The 15,715-nt window shown below is 41.6% G+C and overlaps 1 protein-coding gene across 2 annotated transcripts in view; it reads left to right on the plus strand.

The window, feature by feature from the left end:
- Positions 1 to 15,715, plus strand: part of creb5b (cAMP responsive element binding protein 5b) — a 415,327-nt gene that overhangs the window by 162,470 nt on the left and 237,142 nt on the right. The window lies entirely within an intron of this gene.

The raw sequence follows: 15,715 nt of genomic DNA on the forward strand, positions 1-15,715 counted from the left end.
GAAAAAGTGAGGTGCCTTGGATAATATGGAAGTCAGGATGTGAGCAAGATATTGCAAGTAATGTCTTACCTTTGATCAGGAGGGGAGGCCTTCACATTTCCTGGGCAAATGTGTCTTTGAGGTAATAACCTCACAAGAAACAAAGAAACAAATAAACTCATGTTGCAGTTGTAAAGGACTTTGGTTCGGCCACATTTGGAGTACTGTGTGCAGTTCTGGTTGCCACATTACCAAAAGGATGTGGATGCTTTGGAGAGGGTGCAGAGGAGGTTCACCAGGATGTTGCCTGGTATGGAGGGTGCTAGCAGTGAAGAGAGGTTGAGTAGATTAGGATTATTTTCATTAGAAAGATGGAGATTGAGGGGGGACCTGATTGAGGTCTACAAAATCATGACGGGTATAGACAGGGTGGATAGCAAAAAGCTTTTTCCCAGAGTCGGAGACTCAATTACTAGGGATCATGAGTTCAAAGTGAGAGGAGGAAAGTTTAAGGGAGATATGCGTGGAAAGCTCTTTACACAGAGGGTGGTGGGCGCCTGGAACGCGTTGCCAGCGGAGGTGGTAGACGCAGACACGTTAGCATCTTTTAAGATATATTTGGACAGGTACATGGATGGGCGGGGAGCAAATGGACACAGACAGTTAGAAAATAGATGACAGGTTAGACAGAGCATCTTGATCAGCGCAGGCTTGGAGGGCCGAAGGGCCTGTTCCTGTGCTGTAGGTTTCTTTGTTTCTTCTTCTTAGATGTGTGTTAAGAAGAACATATATTCTCAGTCTGACAGTAGCTGGCTGAATGTATCTTGAAATCTTCTGTTGAATTAATTCTACTTTGGAAGACATAACCATCTGATGTGTCACACTGCAGATTTTCTGTCGGTAGTACTGGCAAATATCTTTGTAGGTGTCATGTCCATGTCAGTAAGAAGCTTGTGGGAGCTTGATTTTTTTTCCTCATCAAGAATATATTGTATGACTAGCTTCCACTAGTTATTAAAAGCCTGAAGAAAGTGGGAAAGCTTACAAAGAGCAGGAGTCATTAGGTCATTCCCAGGAGGGTCACAGAGTGGATTTAACTTGAAGATAATTAAAAGCTTGGGTATCTGAAATGCTGCACTTGTTGAAATTGATTTCCTGAAGCACAAAAGTACTTGGTGTTTCAATCCATAATGATCAAATCAGGTAAAACAATTAATTTATGGGAAGAAACAGTAGTTCTGACCTTGATTCCAGCATTAACCTCAAAATGCTGTTTTAAAATCCACAATGCAAGTTTTCGGGGAGAATCTGTAGACGTTTGCTGCAAAGCAATAAGTGGAGATTGGCATGGCTAAGTAAGTATCTCAATTCAAACCATAGCAGCTAAGAAAAGAGGTTAAGTATAGCTAACCATGGTAGTATTGGGATATTGGGAGATGATCTGCAAGCACTTTTGTGTTCTGCGAACTCTTGGTTTCTATCTCCGTTGGAGTTTGGAATGCTGGTTGTACATTTTGATGAAAACCATAGACAAAACAAAGGAGATATAATGAATACCGAAATCCTCCCTAATGTCCCAACATCTTACAAACAATGAGCAGCCACCTGAAAATCCCATTCTCTAAGTCCCAGGTATTTTAATACATTGGAAGATCAGAAGTACCCACTCATGTATGAGGACTTGGAAATTCAACTTTGCAATTTTCTGCTAAAGGACTGTAATTTGTGACTGAAAGATAAGTCATTTCCTAGAGAAGAGTTTACTTACTTGTTCACAGTGAACTTTTGGACATATGTATTGTTTCTATGCTAAAGGTTTGGGCGTTCTGCTACGGGATGTGTGTCAAAGGAAGATGCGACTGCCGGGACAGAATCTAACCTACCAGTAAAAGGGTAGGTTGATGTTGCATGTAACTGAATTAATGCAGTCACCTTGGCTTGTTGTACCTGGCTGTAACAATTGCAAAAATTGTTGTTTCAAGATGGAAAAGGTGATACTTCCTTAGTTTTGCAAGCGCTTCTTGTGATTTCTACCTAACAAATCAACATATGCCCAGAGATAATAAAACGTGAGGCTGGATGAACACAGCAGGCCCAGCAGCATCGCATGAGCAGAAAAGCTGACGTTTCGGGCCTAGACCCTTCATCAGAGAGGGGGATGGGGTGAGGGTTCTGGAATAAATAGGGAGAGGGGGGAGGCGGACCGAAGAGGGAGAGAAAAGAAGATAGGTGGAGAGGAGAGTATAGGTGGGGAGGTAGGGAGGGGATAGGTCAGTCCAGGGAAGACGGACAGGTCAAGGAGGTGGGATGAGGTTAGTAGGTAGGAGATGGAGGTGCGGCTTGGGGTGGGAGGAAGGGATGGGTGAGAGGAAGAACAGGTTAGGGAGGCAGAGACAGGTTGGACTGGTTTGGGATGCAGTGGGTGGAGGGGAAGAGCTGGGCTGGTTGTGTGGTGCAGTGGGGGGAGGGGACGAACTGGGCTGGTTTTGGGATGCGGTGGGGGAAGGGGAGATTTTGAAGCTGGTGAAGTCCACATTGATACCATTGGGATGCAAGGTTCCCAAGCGGAATATGAGTTGCTGTTCCTGCAACCTTCGGGTGGCATCGTTGTGGCACTGCAGGAGGCCCAAGATGGACATGTCATCTAAGGAATGGGAGGGGGAGTGGAAATGGTTTGCGACTGGGAGGTGCACGAACCGAGCGGAGGTGTTCTGCAAAGCGGTCCCCAAGCCTCCGCTTGCTTTCCCCAATGTAGAGGAAGCCACACCGGGCACAGTGGATGCAGTATACCACATTGGCAGATGTGCAGGTGAACCTCTGCTTAATGTGGAAAGTCATCTTGGGGCCTGGGATAGGGGTGAGGGAGGAGGTTTGGGGGCAGGTGTAGCATTTCCTGCGGTTGCAAGGGAAGGTGCCGGGTGTGGTGGGGTTGGAGGGCAGTGTGGAGCGAACAAAGGAGTCACGGAGAGAGTGGTGTCTCCGGAAAGCAGACAGGGGTGGGGATGGAAAAATGTCTTGGGTGGTGGGGTCAGATTGTAGATGGCGGAAGTGTCGGAGGATGATGCGTTGTATCCGGAGGTTGGTGGGGTGGTGTGTGAGAACGAGGGGGATCCTCTTGGGGTGGTTGTGGCGGGGGCGGGGTGTGAGGGATGTGTTGCGGGAAATGCGGGAGACACGGTCAAGGGCGTTCTCAACCACTGTGAGGGAAAAGTTGTGGTCCTTGAAGAACTTGGACATCTGGGATGTGCGGGATTGGAATGCCTCATCGTGGGAGCAGATGCGGCGGAGGCGTAGGAATTGGGAATAGGGGATGGAATTTTTGCAGGAGGGTGGGTGGGAGGAGTTGTATTCTAGAGCTGTGGGAGTCTGTGGGCTTGAAATGGACATCAGTTACAAGCTGGTAGCCTGAGATGGAGACTGAGAGATCCAGGAAGGTGAGGGATGTGCTGGAGATGGCCCAGGTGAACTGAAGGTTGGGGTGGAAGGTGTTGGTGAAGTGGATGAACTATTCGAGCTCCTCTGGGGAGCAAGAGGCGGCGCCGATACAGTCATCAATGTAACGGAGGAAGAGGTGGGGTTTGCGGCCTGTGTAGGTGCGGAAGAGGGACTGTTCCACGTAACCTACAGAGAGGCAGGCATAGCTGGGGCCCATGCGGGTGCCCATGGCCACCCCCTTAGTCTGTAGGAAGTGGGAGGAATTGAAAGAGAAGTTGTTGAGGGTGAGGGCGAGTTTGGCTAGGCAGATGAGGGTGTCAGTGGAGGAGGACTGGTCGGGCCTGCGGAACAGGAAGAAGCGGAGGGCCTTGAGGCCATCTGCATGCGGAATGCAGGTGTATAGGGACTGGACATCCATGGTGAAAATGAGGTGTTGGGGGCCAGGGAATTGGAAGTCCTGGAGGAGGTGGAGGGCGTGGGTGGTGTCACCGACGTAGGTAGGGAGTTCCTGGACCAAAGGGCAGAAAATGGAGTCCAGATAGGTGGAGATGAGTTTGGTGGGGCAGGAGCAGGCTGAGACAATGGGTCTACCAGGGCAGGCAGGTTTGTGGATTTTGGGAAGGAACTCACCCTCCCTCCAATTGAAAGCTTGATGCTGTTAATGTTTTCATTGTATTAGTGATGATTTCCAGCATTTGTTACAGTAGATAAGAGTCTTTCCTACAGTGTTAATTGCAATCTTCCATAACAGCCAGCTCATCTCATCGTTGTTCTGAGAATTTCCAAACCATCTCACCTTCTCCCTCTCTTCGTTGACTGCATTCTGTCACCTGTTTGCATGTTGCTGACATCTGGTTCTACCTTTTCAATTTGTATCAACATATAAACTTCATACTGTCTGCTCATCTGACATTAAGTTGTCATTGAGATAAAATGTTTTCCAAATGTACATTCCTCGCAGGGTTGAAAGAACTGTTTTTCAATCCTGCTACAAACTCTAGCTATTGCCTTGAGCACTCCCCAATCACTCAAGCTGAATTAGATCATATGATGCTAGTTGTCTTCCATTCAGTTCTGAACTTCGAACACTGCATTTATACATCACAAAAACTAATTATTTCCACTCTGAAGCATATCCTATCTCGATCCCTATTTCAGCCCTTTTGGCACTCAAACTATCAACTATATTTCTGACACTGACAGAAACAACTTCTCTCATTCCTCCTTGCTTGACACCCACATTGTCTACTTGCCAATCATTTCCATATTACAGATCTAAAATGCCTCCCAGTACTTAATGGATTAAATTGAAATCCTAGTCTTCGTATCAAATATCTGTACAGCCATGTTCATTCATTTTCATAACTCTTTTGACCTTACAGTATAGTGGCTCCAGACATTTTCATCACTCTACTGTTGGTTAGGTGCCTAGCTCCTCTTGCCTAGCAAGAATCTTGTTCTCTGACCATTACCTTCAAAGAGTTCTATATTTCCTCTTTGTTCAATTTATATAAATCTTATAAGAAAGAATGGTTTGATCAAATCTTGCTAATGCATCTAATGCTTATTTTAGATGATTTGGACATCTGGAAGTCACCAGTTTCCAGATTATCAGTTTGCACATTTTCCGAAGATATTGGACATCACTGATGTGAGACAAAGTTCAACCACTAATACTGACTTTTGATCCAAAAAAAACAGAATTTGCTTCAATTTCACTGCCAGAGAGTGCAGAAATGAAATTATAGGATTATGATAAATACTTTGCCAAAATACCATATTCATCCATTTTTAAAAATAGTTGATTGCATAATGAATTAAGACATCCTTCAAGCTACAATATGAAAGGAAGCTGTCTCATACAACTTTACTGCCATTTTTTTCCTTGTTACAACAATATTTTGTCAGGAAGTAACCATGTTTTACTACACAAAAACCTCAAACATGATTTCAAGCTATTTTGTTCTGTGGTTATACTCAGCAACTCATCCCTTGCACTGGGAAGGAAGTGTAAAACGGAACTGTTTGAGGCATTTTCCTGATACTGATTTCAGTGAGCAAATGTAGTCATCCTGGTAAAATTAGCTTTCAAGCTGGATTTGTTTGTTTGAAGCATGACAAGCTTATTTGCTCAAGTATGGTGCCTAATGCTATTCTTCATTTATCTGGTACTAAAAATAAATTAGGACTATATTTCCACTCATTCATGATCAGTAATTGTTTTGGATTAATCCCCTAAAATCTGTTTTTATACAGAATCCTTTGTCTTTCTCATGATACCATTCAAGCATGAACTATAAAGCTGTAATACTTTATGGGTTTTATAGGGCACTGCTGGCTAGAGAAATCATTTTTGTTTTGATATAGAAGAACAATAACAAAGTGAAATCACTGAATGGAAAATGTTGGACAATACAGCCATGATTACCTGAAACACAATGATGTGGGTGGGATATCTTGTGCCAATGTGTACTTGGAAAATGTTCAAATTGATAACATTAATTATGGTAAATTAGATCATGATATTGCTTTCTCATGGTAATTGTGGTGGAAGTGACACTTCTTCTGGTCTAGGTCTGAAATTTGACAATTGAAAGAGAAATTTTGACAAGAATTTTTTGATGTCTTTCAATGGTGCATAATATTTTAAATCATCACTCCATGGTTAGTATATTTCACTGAAGACCATTTGTCAGTAATTACAGTCATGTAATAGTTGTTTTGAGTTTGGTACAAAAGATTGTCTTTCCTTGAATGTGCAGATTTACATTTCAAAAACATTGCTGTAATGGAATAACACAAAAATATTTTAAAATCATACATACATAACCATATTTAAACAACCTGACAGTAAAATCCTTAGATTAGCCCTATAAATGGGCTTTCAACAAAATTAAATTTCCAATTATATATGCAAACCATTTTTTCACATTTGCAGAGCAAAAGGTAAGTGTGCACGTTCTCATATTTTAGTGTTTTGGTGTGTCAGCCATCTATAAGTAAGGCATTTGGTGTAAACAAAAAAAAAATTGGGTTAAAAAGACTGCTTAATAAAAAGGGAAACGTATTAATATTGAAAGAGGAACTCAGTTTTCTTCAGCCTGATTAATCTCTGAACTTTATATTATCAGCTCTGTTGATACATTGCCCTCAGTATTTAAGAGCAACCAGTAGGAAGTGCTGCTGAACTTAATCTGCGTTCTTATTTAAGGTTTGACTCCATTTTGAGGTGATAATGGGTTAAAGTGGGGCTTGGTAAGGAAATCCAGGGCAGGGAGTATCTTCAAGATGGTAGCAAAGGGTTTGCTGAGAGCAGTAGATAGGTAGTGTGTGGTTGCAGGGATAGGGGTGAGGATGTGGGGGTGCTAGGTGGATTGTGGGATATGGGAACAGGGGGTGCAGGGAATAAGAATTCCTGACCTTCCTAGCTCAGAAGTATGGTGGAAAGGCATGAGGCTGGTGAGTCCTACCTTTTTGCTGCCAGGTTTTCTGAGTGCTGAGAAATCTGGCTCACAGGTGTTAAAAATAAAACCAATGATTAAATTTGAAGCCTCATTAGGATATTTAATTGAAGGGTGAGCATCTGGAAAGCAGGTGAATTGGCCATTTCTCAATCCGCTTCTAATAAAACCAGAAGCTGGTATATAAAAGGGACAGGATACAAACCAGCTTATGATTCATGTATTTTAGACCTACGCAGGGCTTAAAATGCCCCCAATCTGGATGAAATGGCTTCAGTGTCATACATTCTTCCAAGTTAAATAGAAATATTTCCTGGAATATAATTTGAACTACATCTGTATTTACTAAGCCAGCAATTTTAAACCTGCCTTTCTATCCCACTTCATTAAGACAGACTTGTTACAACTGAAGTGGAAATGACATGCCGATATTCATGCCTCATGTTCCACAAGCTATAACAAAACCTGTATAATCGATAAAATCCCAATGAGGTTACCAAGACAACCAATTTGACTGACTGACTCCGATTCAGGACAAAAACAATTCACATCAAGTTTTCATTTACTGAAAATAATTATTTATTGTAATACTGCTTAAAGTCTGGGAAAATGAGGCATTTCTGTTCTACTGTTATATATTTTAAACTATACCCACCTCAAAAAATCCCAAGTACACACTCAAATGTTCACAATTCAGACAGACAAAAGTCAGATTGGTTCAACACAGATAATATGAAAATAACTATAGACACAGTAAGCAAAATTCTGAAATCCAGATTTCAAGGGTGGATTAAGTTGTCTCATGTTGTTCTTCTTGTGTTTTAGCACTGATGACATTCTGCTGTCTATAAGGTGATGGTCATTCTTCACTTTGATTGTTCATCTGGCAGACTTTGACCTTTTCCTTTTGGAATTCTTTCTAAGCTTTCATGGTTTTTCTTCTTCCTTACATGGAGGGAATGATAGATGCTTTCAGATCACAGACTCTGATGTTTCTTCTACCCTTGGTCCGAAAGCTTTACAACAACTGTTGCTCAACAAATCGGAGGGCAGCAGTCATTCAGAATTTTTCAAACTCAAAGACTCTTGATATCACCCACTTTCAAATTATCTCCCTCAACTGCTTTGAAACCTGATATTTTCTGGCACAGCCAAAAATATGCTGCCCTTGATTCTTCCAAGTTTCAAAACTCTTCCTGGTACTTCAGCGGTACAACAGTTCAACTTCCATTTAAGTTTATAGTCTCTTCAAAAGAATGTGGTCTCTCACAAACGCTAAAAACCAATTTCTTTAACCAAGCATTTTCATACCTGACCCAATATCATCTTACGTTGCATGCGTCAGACTTCATTTTACAATGCCTCCTGTGAAGTGCCTTGGGACATATTATGTTAAAGGTGCAATATAAATATAAACTTGGAGCAATCACATTTTTATCCAGACCTATTTCTAATTTCTGATTGGCACTGCTGTGTCACAGCGTTAGAGACTTAGATTCAATTCCAGTCTTTTGGTGACTGTCTGTGTGGAGTTTGCACGTTCTCTCCGTGTTGCCCCAAGGGCTTCCTCTAGGTGCTGTGGTTTCCTCCCACAGTCCAGAGATATGCAGGTTAGGCGGTTGGCCATGCTAAATTGCCCAGAGTATCCAGGGGTGTGCAGGCAAGGTGGACTAGTCATGGGAAATACAGGGTTACAGAAATAGGGTAGGGCATGGATCTGGATGGGATGCTGTTTGGAGGGTCGGCGCGGACTTGATAGGCCAAATGGCCTGCTTCCACACTGTAGCAGTTCCCTGATTCTGTGTTGCCACTTGTTTTTGATTGCCACTTGCATTATCTGTTCTACATTATAAGCAAACCTATTTGCTTCAATTCCACCTGAACATGCAAACTGTTCCCCTTACCTAATAATTCCCTCTTTCTTCTCTTGCTCTACTCATCTTCTCTGTTTTTATCCCTAAAATCTCATCTCAGCCCAGTGGCAATCACCAATTAATCAAATGTGTCTTCCTCCCCACCTCTCCAGGCACCTACCTCTCCCTGATAAGATCACAATTTGGATATGCTCATGCCTCAGGACTGCTGCAGTTCAAAATTTATACTGAGAACCACCTCCTCAAGGGGATCGAAAGACAGGAATAAATGTTGGCTTTACTCCAGATCCCAAGAATGTTTTTTCTTTCCTGCTGCTCATGTGTGTAAGCCCCTATTTTTTAAAAATTCTTCTTGCCAGTCTACCCTTCCCCACTGCTCCCTTGAGCAAATCTCAGGATTCTCCTTAATTTTGGCCTTCAAAGTATCTGCCCTCAAAATGAAATTTATTTATTTCCCACTGCATCAATGCACAAGACCATGTTGATATCCTGGAGCCACAAAAGAAAAGTCCTGAAAGTGATTCAGACTGCCCACTAACCCCTTCAGCTAGAGGCACATGCCCAGAGCCCACAACCCAACTTCTCCCAGCTGATTCCATTGAAATTCATGTACTTTAGCAGAATATTAGTTATGAGAAAAATGAAAAATCTATTTTGAGCAATATTTCTTGAAAAAGATCTCAATTAATTGTGTCAGGATGTTATCACGTAGTTCATACAATTGGATAAAATATCTATGGCTGCAATCTCATTAAGAAAATTCCCAGGACAAGCCGTGCACAGAATGCATTTAAAATGGCTATAAAAGTACAGCTTCAAATTGAGGTTTAAAATCATCTCATATTTCACCGTGTTCCAACTTAAGAATTAGAAAGTGGACATCAATCTGTCCCTTGATTTAGAGGGGTCATAGAAGTAATTTTTATGTTAGTTTGGTTTTACATTAATTGGTGTCACATGACTTCAAGAGCCTCTGATTTAAGTGCATTAGTTATTGTCAAAAATCTTGCTTTGGCAGACAGAATGGATCGAATCATGACAACATTGTGTTGTTCTGATGAAAGATAAAAGATATAAAACACAAAGAACATTATGATACTATGTTAATAAACCAGAATTTTAAACTGACGAGGTGAGGGGGGGGGGAAAATAAGGACTTCACAGGGATAGTCTTTCTTCCTGGGAACAGCAAGGAATTAAAGAAAAACCTACCTTCACTAGGCTTTTGCGTGTTCTAGCTCATAAGAAAATACTCCTGATGATATTGGTGAGAGAGAGGAGCAGGAGTTGACTGGGGAGTGGCAGACATTTATTCCTGCTGCTGATGTCAGTTTTCAAGGCAGAGTTGTGGGACCCTGTCGGAAATTTTGCTAGTTACGTGAACTCTTAAAAACAGCAGTTTTCCATTTGAATGCCAATTTTGTCATCAGGGAGAATTAGAGAGGAGTTTGGACTACCCTAGGTCTTTAGCAAAATTGGCCTTACTCTCCACACTAATGGAGTGGTAAAATGCAGTTCTGCAATTCTGCTTGCTTCAAGACAAGGGAGGAGATAGCTTTGTAGCATTGCTAATGACATTGGCCTAAAATTTAAATGAACTAATGGCAACGTCACATGGGCTACCCAGATAAGTATGCAGAAATCACTGCTCCTTCACCAATGCAATGGTATCACAGTCTGCTTTTCTAGATTTACCTATTCTATTAATGTACAATAAACCAGGACTTCCAAGGAAAGGTAATGATGGAAACATGGTACTTGGTATTGAGAAATGTTTTCCTCCATTGTCATTGCCGTAGGGAATTTTCACAGGAACTTCACAAGTGCAATTAATGATCGTATTCTGCTGTTCACAACAAGAAAAAGAATCAGCTGCTGAGATATCAATAGAACTGGGCTTTAACCATATGCTGCCCATTACTATTCCGGTTCGGAATAGTTGGAGCAGTCCCAGACCAGAGAATGAATTTCTTTAATCGCTTACCTCAAGCGAGCAGCATTTCCTTGACATCTAAGTGTCGTATTTAAATGTTGTCATTGGCAGTGCAAAGTGATTTTAGTGCTGTAGGATTGGATACCTTAGCAACTTGAAACCTGCATGTAAAAATTGAACATTAGTGGGTCACAGGTTCAGCAATACTATATAAAAGAGGCACATGGGATAATTGCATCTTCAGTTTAACCTACCTGAGTGTTGGGCTTTGCCAGTGGCTCTCAAAATCACCACGCACTCAACCTTTTTAACCAATGGCTGTCTCCTTTCTTGCTGAAAGGTTATCACCAGTATCAGACAGTCTGCAGTATGTAGCAGTTCTGGGCAGGTCACCAATTCCCACTTTGCTTTTAGAGTCAGCTGGAGAGACCTGGGTGAATCACAACAATGACTAACCACACCCTTGTGCAGTGCACTATTGATCGCACACATGTTGCCTTCAGAGCAACAGATCACCAGCCAATAGCATTCATTGATAGAAAAGTTTACTTCTCCAGCAATGTTCCAGCTACTCCAGTTCTGAGGAAGGGTCACCGGACCCGAAGTGTTAATTCTGCTTTCTCCTCCACAGATGCTGGCAGACCTGCTGAGCTTTTCCAGCAACTTTGTTATTGTCCAGTTACTGCCTGAATATAGAAACAAAATTGTACAGGTCTTGCTCATGTGCAGAAACATGATGCCGAGTAACACAAATATCACTGCCAAGATTATAATTAACCTCTCCCACTCCAAGTCTTCCTCAACTCTGTCTATTAAACCCCAGTCTTGAGACTACTTGTCTTGTTTGCCACTCTTATTTCCATCCTCAAACTCCAACTTTGGCTTCTCTTCTGACTGCCAAGGACCACATCAAGGATTCTCACCTCTTACCACATTTTTTATTCAACTTCTGGCAGTGGTGAAATGGATCAATAAAAGAGGTAATAAAGTTCTACTCTTTGGAATTTTGTGCCCCCGTTATTGTTTGATGTATTGTTTACCCATTTCAATGCTCCCTTCCAATTTCCCCGTCTCCTCAGGAATATCAAAACAAATCTTCTTTGATATTGATCTAATTTAAACTGTTTAGGGTTCTGGGTGAAGGGTTGCTGATTTTTGGCACCAATGCATCTGTTCTGCCTCACTGTCTTGGAATTTTTATTCTGATTATTCATGGCCTATTATTCATGTTTTGGATTCATTTCTTCTCAAATTTCAGGTAGCAGATGACATTGACTGAAGTGTGAATTCAAAAAAATTAGACAATTTCAAATGATTGTAACTGCTGAATGACTTTTAAAATACTTTTTTCAATGACGGGAAAATGTCACTACAGTCCCTTACTTTTTCACCACAGTTTGCACCTAAACCAGCTCCACCTTTGACTACATGGAAAAGTTGCACAATGTGAAAAGGTGATCAATATATTTCAATGAATGTGCTTTTTGGCTAATGCGTGGAAAGAATCTGAGTAGGTAACCTAATGTGCTTTGAAGCCATATCACACGTTTTTTACTTTCTTATCCTTTGAGGCCATGCACTTAATTATCCGCAAAAAATTCAAAGACAGAAATGCACAGATTAGAACGACATAGATTTTAGGTCAGAGAACTGGGGCATTGAAAGTACAGCTGCGCTGCATAATAATAAACACTTAAATCATGTGAATAGATTTTTTTGAGGCTTGTAGATTCTCATCAGAATTTTTCAGTGCAATGTGTAAATTGTTACCTAGATTTCATTTGATTTTGGTGTTTAATAAAATGGCACCATTCTATACAATTAAAAGAAATCTCAACATTATGATAGTGATAATATTTAATTGGTTATGTTAATTTCCAACTTTGAAGGTAAACTTAGTTCAATTTCACTTTATAATGAATCTGTTGAAGCTGGCCAGCCTTTTATTGGCTTTGTACATGAAATGACTGCAGTGGTTTTGGGCATAAATTTACCTTTGCCAGTTAGAAAGTAGAACTAAAAGATTGATGGCCCTTGAGGTCAGAAAAATATTACCCAGATAAGAGCTATAATAGTAACAAGACCAGAAAACGAAAGAAAATCACTTTTCTGATGCAGCTGATGGGCTAATCAGCTAATTATATTCAAAGTAGTTAAACATGAAGAGAGTTTGAATTTATCCGAGTGAATACTATGCTGAGAGGAATTAGGTCCAGAATAGTCAGTATGACAAAGATAGATTTTCATCTTCATCACCTGGGTCCTAATCGGATGAAGGGAACTTACAAAGTCTATCTGTTTTTCACTCCATTTTGGGCTGATAATGAATTTTTTTTTAAATCTTCTTTGAACTGCTCTGACACCATTTCACTTCACTGCCATCTCAGCCTATTGCAAAATGCACTGAGTTAAGATTGAAGTTGTCACAATTGCATCATTGGGATCCAAAGTATATAGGTAAAGTTTAATGCTTTACCTTTGAGTAAATATGCTTGATTCAGATTAGTTGTATCTCAAGGTTAGGTACCTAATCTGAGTTACCATAACTGCTCCTTTGACCAGTTTCCAGAGAAGGGGAGTTAAAATTGATTCCCAAGGTTAAATGTTTTCTTTTGATCAAAGGCCTATCATGATCAAGCAGAAAGCAATTTTACTCAGCAGCCAATGACATCTTCCAGGCAGGGATTATCGCTAATGTTCTTTCTAATTTAAAAAAAAAGTTTTCTGTATTAATATATGTAGCTTTCAGACTGTGGATATGCCAGACTGTGAATCCAACAGAAGATCCTAATTTAGTTGTCATTCTGTGCAAACTCAGGATTATCCAGCCAATGTTGCCGTATTGCAGAATCACATCTAATAAAGACATTATGCAGTCATCTCACCGACATCAATGGGTCATAAGCCTCACCACTGCATGCATCATGACCTCTCTATGGCTCCCACCCTCCACATCCACTTCAACTATTAACCCTTCCTGCCTTCTGCTCTTTCTGCTCATTCACTGGGGGCACCTCACCATCTGTGCTGCTTGTGCATGTTCACTAAATTCTCTTGCATCCACTTCCATCACACTGAATCTCTCCGTTGCCTCGATGCAGGAATGATTAGCTCATAACATGGTGGCAGATATCAGGACGCTCAGTCCCTATAAGGAGAAGATAGTGGGGATGCTGGTGGAAGATTCAGACTGCCCTAAAACGGTGTCAGCAGTGGACAGTCAAGTCACTAACCTTCATTGTGCTATGTTCTGTCCAACTACCTTCCATGCTAACTAATTTATATTTTGAATGAGCTTTGATACAACTTCCTCAACTAACTCTTTCCCTCTTCCAACTAATTACCTCTCCTCTTATTTAGTCAGTGGCTAGATATGTGCGAGGCAGGAGGCGATGAGGGACCTTAACCTCACTCCTTAGGCAGTGGCACTTAGAGTCAGGGTGGTGCCAGAAAGCACCCATGGACAGGAGAAGTGAGACATAGGCACCCCAGTAGCTTCTCCTCAGCTACCCCTCTTCTCTACCTTCTCCCGCCAAAGGCTGCAGCAATTCAGCTGGAGGAGGGTAAGCCTGAATTTGGGTAGGAGACTCACAGCAGGCCGAGGTTCAAAGGCACAAGAGAATTAATGCCCAAGCCTTCCAAGTCAACTGTGCCAAACACAGCAGTAAAAGCAGAAACTGCCAGAAAAGCTCAGCAGGTCCACCCGTACATGCAGAGAGAAAGCAAAGTTAAAGCTTCTTCATCAGAACCAATAATAGCTAGGGAAAGGTTGGCATTTATGCTAAAGAAAGGTTGGGGGATGCAAATGGAGGAAACAATAGGTGGAGATGGAGCCCAGAGAGAGTGGAAAAACAATACGACATACAGAGAAATGGGTTTAGGTCAGCTTGAGAGAATGATTAGCTGCTAATGGGGACCATTAGTGACTGGTGGTGGGTTGTTTGTGGTAACAGCCCATGCAGCGACAAGGCTGGGTGCATGGCAGTTGGGGTCATGGGAGAAGGTACTCAAGCCCTAAATTTATTGAACTCACCATCGATACCAGAAGGCTGCAGAGTTCTGAAATGGAAAATGAGGTGCTATTCTTCCAGCTAGTGCTGAGCTTAGCTGGAGCAAAGCAGCAAGCCTGGGACAGAGATGTTGGCCAGGGATCATGATGCTGTGTTGAAATGGCAGGCAGTTAGATGATGAAGACATTGGGCCTGCACCTAGATTTATTGGGAGACAAAAGAAGAAGTAGACACTACTGGGGGTACATAGGAGGCACAGGGCATACATTGTTGTAAATATACCATCACCTCTGTCAATATATTTTCTCTTGCACTGTTACCGTAGTACTGTAGTATTATTCACTATATTGTTTTCCTATAGGACCTGGTTCAATCACACCTATGTCAGAGACAATGAACCTCTTTTGTACCAAGGAGTAAGAAGTTGTCATCCTATACATTGTTCCTTTTTCAAAAACACTTTGACTGTAGACTCTTAATCTAAAACTTCAACTTTGAGGTCTGCAGTCAATGCATTGCTCATTAACATGGACAAAGCAGAGGCTACAGGCAATATCTTTAGAATGTGTTAGGACCTGGCAGCTCACATTGTTCAATGCCTAATCCCACCTTGTGAGTGAGAGTACGGAATGAATGATGATTCCATATCTCTCTGTGAAAGATTCATTCCATGCATCAGCATTTCAAGGGAAGGCACTGCTGTTCAAGACCAGGAGATGTACAATGGGCAGCTCTCATGTCCACTGACCCTCCTAAAGCAGCAGTCTGTTGAGCAAAATTACACAAAGCACTGCCTCTGCCAGGTTAGATACCGTCACCAAGGATGTTTAAGCATATCCAGTCATTCTGAAGCCTTGAAAAGTTACAGGTAATGGAAGAAAGGGCAAAAGGAGCTTCCTCAAAATTTGAATCAACTTAATGTTTGTATTGAGAGATTGCAGTACTGATGACTCAGATTGTCATACTTATGAGAGATAGTGGGAACTGCAGATGCTGGAGAATCCAAGATAATAAAATGTGAGG

The sequence above is a fragment of the Stegostoma tigrinum genome, chromosome 2, assembly GCF_030684315.1.
Source record: "Stegostoma tigrinum isolate sSteTig4 chromosome 2, sSteTig4.hap1, whole genome shotgun sequence".
In the NCBI taxonomy this organism is placed as follows: Eukaryota; Metazoa; Chordata; class Chondrichthyes; order Orectolobiformes; family Stegostomatidae; genus Stegostoma; species Stegostoma tigrinum.